At 39.1% G+C, this 10,308-nt stretch overlaps 3 long non-coding RNA genes across 3 annotated transcripts in view; 2 read left to right on the top strand and 1 right to left on the bottom strand.

Moving 5' to 3' along the window:
- The window catches only part of LOC107834150 (uncharacterized), a 16,015-nt gene extending 13,563 nt beyond the window's left edge, over positions 1-2,452 (bottom strand). The window contains exon 1 of the long non-coding RNA XR_001659938.1: positions 2,224-2,452. This is a non-coding gene — a long non-coding RNA (uncharacterized LOC107834150). The remainder of the gene's footprint in view (positions 1-2,223) is intronic.
- A 1,190-nt stretch (positions 2,453-3,642) lies between these two features.
- Positions 3,643-10,308, top strand: part of LOC107834148 (uncharacterized) — a 19,770-nt gene continuing 13,104 nt past the window's right edge. Inside the window, exons 1-2 of the long non-coding RNA XR_001659936.1 lie at positions 3,643-3,733; positions 9,994-9,999. This is a non-coding gene — a long non-coding RNA (uncharacterized LOC107834148). The remainder of the gene's footprint in view (positions 3,734-9,993; positions 10,000-10,308) is intronic.
- Positions 5,169-9,034, top strand: LOC107834151 (uncharacterized). The gene is made up of 3 exons (XR_001659939.1): positions 5,169-5,255; positions 7,020-7,023; positions 9,025-9,034. It is a non-coding gene; the product is annotated as an uncharacterized LOC107834151 (long non-coding RNA).

The raw sequence follows: 10,308 nt of genomic DNA, 5'->3' as shown, positions 1-10,308 counted from the left end.
AAAAAAAAAAAAAAAATGAAGAGGGGGACCGACAATGTTGGTAGTTTGGAGCAGAGGTTACCCTAGAGTTTTTTCGTTGTCTGTCAAAGAAAAAAATAATTTCATTTCCAATTTGTAGTCATCAAATGAAACATTTAGTATTTCTCTGCAAGAACATTTTTGAAATCAGGTAACATTTCACCAAATGAAGTGATTAGAAGACGGCAGAACTCTGATCGTTTCCTGATCCCGCATTCACTTCTCTCGGCCCGCGGGAGAAAAACCCCGCAGAAGCCGATCAGCTGCGCTAGACGCCCCAAAGCCTCTGGTCCGTTAAAGCGTCCAGATCAGAGATGATACTCTGACAGAAATTGTCCTTAGTATGATTAATAGTGAGCTCCGCGATGTTCTCTGTGCGTAAAGTTGAAAAGTGTCAGCTGCGCTTTATCACAGTCTGGACACGAAACCAGCGGACTGTTCTCTGTTCTTATCAAGACGAGGGTGAGGAGGGAATCTGACCAGGCACGTGCAGACGGGGGGTGAGGGGGAGAGCTAGGGGTGCTTGAGCACCTGCCCCTTTTGCTCCTCGCTCCCAAGTGCCCTTTTGGTCAATAGTTTTCTTTTTCTGTTGTTGTTGTTGTTTTTTTGTTGTTGTTGTTGTTTTATATTATTATTTCCTAAGCCCTCTTCTGACACATAATAACATGTACTAAAATTATTTGTTTTTTGTTGGGGGTTTTTTTGTACAACATAATAAGCCCTAAGGTCACCTTGTTACCTTTGACCTTTTACCCATGACGCATGACACAGTTGTCTCTCGCGCAGTGATATAAAGCGGCTAACTGCGGATCTCAATGTAGCGAATGTTCCAGATTACAGAACAGTTTTTGGTGAATTAAATAAAAACAAACGTTTTTGGTGAATAAAGTAGAGTAGACTTGCTACTTGAAAGATGACAGAAAACGTTGAAGTCTCGTTTCTGCTTCAGCAGTTTAAGCAGAGAGGTAATGAAATACAACAGACACTGACAGGCCTCTGTGTCTGCTTTTCTCTGAAGAACTACTGAGTGGGAGGAGACAGCCAGGTGAGGAAAAACTGTTCTTATCTATCGATTCAGTATTTTTATCATGCAGGCTGTTGTTGTTGTGCTATTAGCTAACTGCTAGCTAACGACTTTGCTGTCAAAGCAAGATAAATAAGAAGCTTCTTCCCTGTATCTTTAATGATAATAGTCATTCTTCAGTATCGCTTATGCAATAGGGGCAAATCGCCCGTCCAAAACTTATCATCTCCATAATAGATGTATGTCTTCTGATTTCCTTTGCTGCATAATGTACATTGCATTTATTCTGGCGTTAGGTAAATGTATCGTGAAGGAGAATAACACTTAAATAAAAGTCCAACAAGGATATTCATTTAGAATTAAAAATAACTCACCTTGAACTACCATGATAGATATAATGTATATAACAAAAGCCTGTCATTAATGAAGGGGAAAAAACTCAAACCAGACTTTAATTAAGTTTAGAGTCTGATTCGCAGAGTATGCAGTAATTTTTTCCCCAATTATTCAATTAGCAAATAAGTTTGTTTTGCAAAAAAGAATTTCACTTAATGAGACAAAAATGTGTGATTTTAATAAAAAAAAAGTTGTTTAAGCAAAACTCAGTAGGCTTTTCTCATGGTGATATGCATTAACAGTTCAATTTTTTCTTTTTCTTTTTTTTTTCTGAAGTTCCACATTAAAGTTTGATGCAGCTCTGCTTTCCTGAATGAATCATCATCATCTCCACTGCAAGTGTAGCAAACAGGCAGCTCTTTTTTATATAGATTACAGTCCACTAAAAGGTTGCATTGTGCCCTTGTTTATATTTTTAATAGTGTAATTCTGTAAAGACAAAATATGTCTGGTGGTCCAGGTCTAATTTACATATCTTGCTAAATTGCAGGTTTGAATATTGCAATACTTTCCTATAACAAAATAGACCAAATAGACCTGCAGAAAGAAATTACTAATAAAATATCTTACATATGCATAGTTGTATGCTCTATATAGAGATTTTCCTTAACTTTGATTGTATATTTCACAATTTTGTAATTTATCATTGTTTATTAAACTCTGAAAGCTGTGTGGCTTTGTTAATATTTTGTTCTAGAATGTGGTTAGATGTGCCCTTTTTTTTGAGCACCTGGCCCTTTAGTGGTCTCTGCACGGCCCTGAATCTGATATATCACTCCAGTTACTTTTTACTGGTTTTGTTTTTAAACCACCATTAACATAAGCAGTGTAACTATATATTGTATATTTGACGTTTGTCATGTGTGATTAATTGGAGCGTAACGGTGGAGCATTTATGCGCATTTATTGATCAGCGCACTGCGCTTGTTTCCGTCTAACGGACATCTGCACTTTAATTTCTTTCCTCCCTCAACAGTCAGCTGCTATTCCTCTATTTAAACTACAATAAATAGATCAACACAACTTGATCACACATTCTCTTCATTAAATGCATACTCATTAGAAGCCTGAGCCACCATCAGGCAAATAATTCCGGACTATTTTTACCCCTCAAATTATAATTATGTTAACATAGCCGCATTTTTATGCGGTTTAGTTAATATTCACCTAATTGAATCCAGATCCCATCCCACATAAAGCAGATGAATGTATCGAACTTTCTCTCCTAGTGACTCAAACCACTGACTGTGGTCCCAATAACTTATAATAAATGAAATTAAACGACTCCACTTAAATTACCTGCACTTCACCTGCTTGGGTCTGAACGCACAGCCTCACAAATTCTTCCTGGTCGCATCTGCAGAGAAATCTGCGCTGGTTCATCGACAGTTGGATCTGTCTGATCCAAACCAAACAATTGAACTCTGCGAGTTTTTTACCCTGTGTGCGGTTTGGGTGTGCGTTTTTTCCAAGGATTTTTATTTTATTATAATTTTTTTTAACGTGGTTTCGGTTCTCCAAAACGGACAGATGTTCCACCTGCTGTGCTCCTCCTGAGCGTCGCTCTCCTTCTGGGTGCGGGAGGGTAACATCTTCACCTTCATTTGTTAAAACCACAGGGTGAGTTAAATTTAATTCTTCACAGCAGCGGATGTAGATGTTGCATAAGTAGGTGATGCATATGTTAGATGTTGTACATGTGTTAAGTGTTTGCTACGGTACCGAAGTTTGCTGCATTTGTAGATGTTGGATATGTTATGCCTAACTGTGTCGTGGTTATTACTCACTAAAGCAGTGAACCGCTTGCACATGTTTTTTGATGCTACTGCCCCCTTAATGTCTTTAACTTCTGTGATTGGTCAATGTCATTGGTCCATGCTGTTAGTTCATGTTGCTGGTCAGTGTTGCTGTTTCCAGTTCTCTTCGCCATTAATAAGTTTTGAAGTAGGTTGTGGCTGATCAAAGTGTTTATATAAAATATTGGTCTTTCAATATTAGTGTTTGTGAAGTCAAATCAGAAAGAGGGTAAAGGGAAAAAAAAGAGAAAAAAAAGTCATGCGCTTCCACACGGACCTAAAAGAGGGACGGACAAGGGGGAAAAAATAGAAGACGGAAGAGAAAGCCGCCAAACAAAGAGGACAGGAGTTTGCGACTTTTTGAATCACGGATCCCCGTCAACCTGTGTAAAATTGGATGATCTTTGTTGTTGCGCAACACCCCCCTCCCCTTCTCTCTTTCTCTCTACTTCCCCTTCTGAGAGGAGGGAGATGTTGCTCCCAGCTCTCCATCTAACGGGTCCGAGAAGCCTCTAACTCCGGAGTATTACTACAGATGAGAATATAGAGGACATTCTGTTTAAGCTGGGCGCGAGAAAGACTAGCCTGGTTTCTAACGACCTCCATCCAGATGTCCCACCCTTTTTCACCCTGTGAATTAGCCAGATTGAGCAGCCCGCAATCAGCTAGCTTCACAGAGCACACCTGTTAACCGTCGCTCTCTCTTTCTTACAACTTGCACTTGTTACTGAACCAGGTAGGTTTTAGTGACTCGGGCGAGTCCCAAGGGTGTTGTTTTAGTTTTGGGCCAAAAGCAACCTATAAAACATTTTCCACTTTCTCCTCCCAGAATCAAACTTCATAGCTATTTTACAACCATCAAAGAACTTTAAGGTGACTCATTAATTAAATGTCCACATCTTTTAGATTTTCTTAATGCTAATTATTTTATTAGTAAGGCAATTTTGCAAGGGTCAGTACAGCTTAAATCAGTAGCAGAAATAATCAAACAAGTAAAATCAATAATCTAGCCTATCTTTCCCTAATGCTGACACTGTGAACTAAAAAAGGGAAACTTTGAGAGAGAGGGACAGAGGTTGGCATCTTGAACCCCAGAACTGGCCTGATGATGAAAAAGGTGTAGCAGCAGCAGAAGGCGGCTCCCAGTACAGGAAGCGTACTGAGTCAGAGCGGCAGGTCTCGGGCCTCAGGGTGACTTCCTCATGCTCGTAGCGGTCCTCTGCTTCTTGTCTTGCAGCTCTGTAGCTCCTTTCTCCTCGTCTCATGATCTTTCTGGTCCATTGAGATGTAGACAAGCTGGTCTCATGGAAGGAACACACCAGTTCTTCATCTTTGCCTTTGTCTTTGTCTTTGGGGTCTGAACCCAGCTGGTGAGAGAAATGCAATTTGAAGCCACATGTTGCGGGGCTAACGGGTTCCTTTTCTTAGGAAAGTTGAAGTTTAGCAATAAGGTCTTGGTCACCTCTGCTCTCCTATCAGTTCCTCTTTTCCCCTTACCTTTCACCTACCATCTACCTCCAACACATCATCAATGACCTTTAATTACAGTTACACATTTTATTCCATTTCAAGTTCAATGTCAAAATCACATTTATAACCTTAGTTTCTCTGATTTAGCATTCATTTATAATTTTATAATAACCATTACTTATTAGTTACTCTTATTATAATCATAATGTGAGTTACAACAGACATTTCTGAAAAGAAACCAAGAATAATCTGATGGGTATTTTTCCTTTCGAACCTTCAATAAAAGAACCACAGACAACGTATATGAATTTTATGACCAAGCTTTTGCAAAAGGGAGAAGTCTCAGCAAACTGCTCCTCCGAGCCGTTCACTGAGCGTTCTGGTCTGCTTCCGCGTGAGCCCCTGTTTTATTGTCAAAGCAGAACAGCCACAGGGAGCAACCAGGAAAAACAACAGAGGTCGTAAAACATTAAACCCAAACAACTAGCAACCCAGTTCCAGGTGTGATATCTGATCTACGGTCTGAGCCCGGTTCAAATCTCGGTCAAACTGTCAACAAAGAAGAGGGAAGATAAACATAAGCCAACATACGACTGCACACAGGCAGTTCCTAAGTTAGGAGGAATTCCGGTTGATAAGAATTTAAGGTCTGGGAAACACAGAGTTAACTGTCTCACATGAAGATGAACAGACAGTCGTGACCTCCAGGTCAGTTCATACACACAGAAGGAAGAGAACACTTTAAACTGAAAATCACAATAATACTGAATGTTAATTAACTATTGATTAACATTAGACTGAATATGAACTAAAGTAATAACAAAATGATAATACCAAAAAATCTCTAACATAATCCATTATTCTAATTATTTGATACCAAGTTACAGTTACTTCTTCCACCTGTAAGTACTTCCACAAGTGTAAGAGTAAATGTAAATATTCTTATAATCAAACCAATATCAACCATTGGTTAAACCAATATTAATTATTGGTTTAATCATAAGTTATTATTATCCATTTAAGTATTTTACTCTGGGTTTTATCCAATTACTCAAAATGTTTAGATTTTATTCTTTAAACCTTTAATGCCTTGAAATGAGTAATCTGAACTATTTTCATCCACATGCAGGCTGGAAACTTCCCCTTTCTTCAGGAAACCTGCTCTTCCTGTTCCATGACTCTCTTTCTGCCTATGATTTTTTATGATTAAATAGAAAAAAGTAGAATTAAAGCAGGACACAATAACAACACACACAACCAGATTAATTTTATTACCGTCTGACTCTACTGTTGGGTCTTGATGTCACCTGTGTAATTAGTTTTAAAGATAACTTTATCTATTGTTACTATTAAACTAAAATCTCCAGCATGGGGAAGTGGGATGAGCTTGACTTTTCTCGACATCTTGTAGATGAGCAGAGAGGCAGCCGATAAGACATAAGCTTCCAGTTTGGCCGAGTGGATTTTCAGCGCCCAATAATAACGGCTGAACCGAAGTGGTGGACTGTGGCGGTGACGCTTTCTTTTTGTTGATTGATGGACTTTTATGATTGAATTGATTATCATGTTGGTGAAATGTAGCTGATAGCGGAAATTCAAGCTGAAAGACTCCGCCCCCTCCGTTCGCCCATCTGCGTCATGCTCATCTCCAACCTCAGCGCTGGACCTCACCCGGCGCGTCCAATCATCAATCAAGCTCTCCATAAAAGGATCCACACCCAGGCCGTCAGCCGTTCCCAGCTGCGTTCAACCCACCACCGCCCCTTCTCCACCCACATCTTTCGGCTCTCCAGGATAGCAACCTTTCCAGACCTACACCACCAGTGTCGGGCCCCGGGGGGAGAGCATCCCTAATCAGTTATCGGGATGTTCATCGAGTTCACATCAAATCTCGGCTCAAATCAGCGCCGAGCGCCAAAGAACTGTTATTCATTCCTGTCATTAAATCTTTTAATTGTTCCTTTTTCTTCGTCTGAGTCTTTCCAGATTGAAATGGATTTGGGTGCAAAGTTCAACTGTCAATTAATTTATCATCAACTTCAAAAGAATAACTTAAAGCTAAATTTATAATATTTATGATTAATGTTGAGAAGCAGATGTTTTGTATGTTAAGTGGTGTAGTTAAATGTAAATGTAAATATAAACTTGAAATGCACTTTAAAGTTAATGAACTTAAGTTGAGTTACTTGTTTATTTAACTTTGATTACTTTGTATGTTTAATTCGTGATGGGTTGCTTGGTATTATCTATATAATTTGCTATTTTCTTTGTAATTGAGTGAAATTGATTTATACAGATTAGTAATTATTTTTTAGGTTTGTTTAAAGGTTTTTACCTGCATCTTCTGATCAATGGTGAACATGTCCATACACTGTGAAATAAATGGAGGATAAAAGCAAGAAAACTGTTTGGTCCTTTGAGTATTTCCCTGTCATTAAGAGTCTGCATGAATTCATCCATCCCTTCTCAAGTGGGGAAGTTGCACAGTTTAAAAAATAACTTGACAGTGTTTTCAAAATGCCAATATTTCTACCTTGCATTTTCTTCAAGCATCTACAGCTCCCTCCTGCTTCTTCCTCCTGAAATGGATTTGGGTGCAAAGTTCAACTGTCAAGTTCCTCAAGTGCTCGGAGGTTCACTGAGGGACTGTCAACAAATGTCTGACCTAAACACTCCTGACAAACAAATGTAAACAAATGCCTTGCCTTGTGACCAACTGACACAAAAAAGTGGTAATTAGGGTTACACGAGACACACTATTCTCTATTGAATTTTTAAGTTATATTCAATATTTTAAACAATTTTAATATTAACCCTTTCATGCATAAATTATGATCCTATGTGTCAAGATTTTTTTCAATTTTTTAAATTTTCTTAAGGAATAAAAAAGGTAGGAAAAAAATTTGTAAAAAAAGATTTTTTTTATTTCATGTTTTTTAGGTGATCAATTGTAATTTTCTCCAAATACAAAGTTATTTGAAAAAAAAAAAAACATCAGTAGTATTGTTCTTTAGGGGTTATCACAATATTTTGTTTTTACCTGCGAGAGTCGTCTACAGTAGAAGAAGGGACAGGGTTGGTTGGCATGCTTTTTTGTCTGTCGGCCTTTTTGGATTTAACAGAAATAATTTCTTGCATTTGCAGCTGACGGCCAGTAGTTGATAGTGTATTTTATGATACATTAGTGCCCACTTCAGTGCATAAAAATCCACAAGCACAAGAAAATGGCTTTTAGATAGTTGTCCACTCTAGTAACCACTATGCATGGTTAAATGTTTTCTTCAATAGCTTCCAAGTGATTTTAAGCTCATTGAATCAAAATCAGTGTGAAATTGTTCTCATCTATACATGCTTTGAATCCAAGCATCAAATGGTAGAGCCAGCTTTGTCCTGAAAACGCCAGCATCTATATTGATAGCCTCCAAAACAAACATGTCTGGTAACATTGGTTGGTTAATCTTCCGTCTGCTTGCCCATAAAGTCCAGCGGCTGGTTGTAGTAGTTCTTGACTCCCATTTTGCGCTAAAGAGAATAGGTCTCCTGGCAATTTCATAATCGGTTGGGAAACTGTCTTCTGGTATGCTTTGCAGCTCGAGAGTGGTACAGATTTTCATTATTTTCATGCTCCACGCCTTAACACAGCCCAATCGTTTGACGTGAGGCTGCAGGTAGCCATTAAAGGAGTGAGTTCCTCGTTTTTATCCAGTTGGTACAGGTAAAGCTCCCCTGTTTCATATTTAAAAACATACTTCCATGATCACTGTTAGAATTATGTTTATCATTCTTACATTTGTAATTTTATGTTACTAGTTGTTTTTCTATTTAGGGATTTAGTGTTCAAATTTGTTGAACTGTGGAGACACACAATTAAATCTTCCTTAATCTCAAGCATGTTTTTACAGATGGTGACTTAGATCTTCCTGGGATACTCCTGAGCTGTAAACTTATCTATGTGTTAATTAAGTTTCTGTGTCCCCCTTCTTTGTTTCTGAATTTGCATTCTACTGTGAAGATAGGATGTGGGTTCCACCCCCTCCATTCCTTTTCACCCCCTTCTTGCTAATAAAAGAGACAAACAATTGAAGATTTGCAGAACACATGGTGAGCGGCTTGGAGAAGCAGTTCACTGTGTCTTCTCCTTCTGCAGAAGTTTGGTTGAAAACTCATATACGTTGTCTGTGGTTCTTTTTTATGTAGGTTTGAGAAAATACCTATCAATCCCCATAATTAATGTGGCTCCAAAGACCAATCGTCTTGCAGATTCTGCACCCGACACACATAAAATTTGGATTTCTTGGAGAATCCTCTGGATGACCTGAGTACTTGAAGACGGAGACGGGGGTCCACTTGTCAAGATGATCCACTTGTCAAGAGCCGCCTTGTAGACATAGTTGCCAGAGCAGATGCATCAGATGCTGAGCATGATCCATCTCTGCACGATCCGAGTACACAGATATTGGGATTTCATATCTGAGAGGTACTGCAGATGAGGCTGGTCCTTGATCCTCAGTAGAAGTTTGAACTCATTTAGTTCCATGGATTGCTCAAGTCTTCTGTAGAAAGTGTTACAAGCAGAGCGCTGTATTTATAATAGTAAATCTCCAAACCACACCCTGCTGTATTTCACTTGGATAATTCATGACTGACTGACATCAATTGCTACCACCTACTGTGACGTGAAATTCCTTAGGCGTACATTAACGTTTATCCTGCCACACCCCTATTTATATAAACATTTACATTAACATTTTACCTGTCATACCCCTTTTTACGTATTCATATTCATAACCTGTAATAAAATTATGATTGAAGAGTGTAAAAGTGTGTAAAAGTGAAAAATGTCCAAAATTTGCCCTTTGACGCAAAATGGCTGCCTCTCGGTACATTTAGAGGGTACCTCCAAGAGACTTTTTTTTCTTGATTTGGCATAATCTACAGGGTTTTCCCCAGTGTATTATAAGCCTGTCGGTACGCCATGCGTGACCCCGCCCCCCACACACACACACCACCACCACAAGGCCAATCCCTGCTTGTTTTTGTTTTCAGAAAAATTAATAAACAATTTATCCGTATTGAAAGCGTCTTCGTTGGTCTGAGCATTTCACTGGCTGAGCAAACTTATTTATAAAAGTTTATAGTTTGCATTTAAAGCAGGGAGAGTGGACCAATCACACAGCTGGCGCCTCTGCACGTTGCCTCGCACTGCCGTTGCTTGCAGAGGCGGAGCCAGAGGGGGGGCTGGGGGGGCCAGTGGGCCCCCCCCTGATGATTGACAAATAACAGCACCAGGTCATTGTAAAACACCAATAAGCTATTTACTGATCCTCCACAAAAAATAAAAACAAAGAGGGGCCGACAATGTTCGTAGTTTGGAGCAGAGGTTGGGCTAGAGTTTTTTCGTTGTCCGTCAAAGAAAAAAATCATTTTATTTCCAATTTGTAGTCATCAAACGAAACATTTAGTATTTCTCTGCGAGACCGTTTTTGAAATCAGGTAACATTTCACGAAATTATGTGATTAGAAGACAGCAGAACTCTGATCGTTTCCTGATCCCGCACTCACTTCTCTCGACCTGCAGGAGAAAAACCCTTCAGAAGCAGATCA

The sequence above is a fragment of the Poecilia formosa genome, unplaced genomic scaffold (genome assembly GCF_000485575.1).
Source record: "Poecilia formosa unplaced genomic scaffold, Poecilia_formosa-5.1.2 Scaffold532, whole genome shotgun sequence".
In the NCBI taxonomy this organism is placed as follows: Eukaryota; Metazoa; Chordata; class Actinopteri; order Cyprinodontiformes; family Poeciliidae; genus Poecilia; species Poecilia formosa.
Note: the sequence above shows the minus strand (reverse complement) of the source record. Positions and strands in the feature narration are given on the sequence as shown.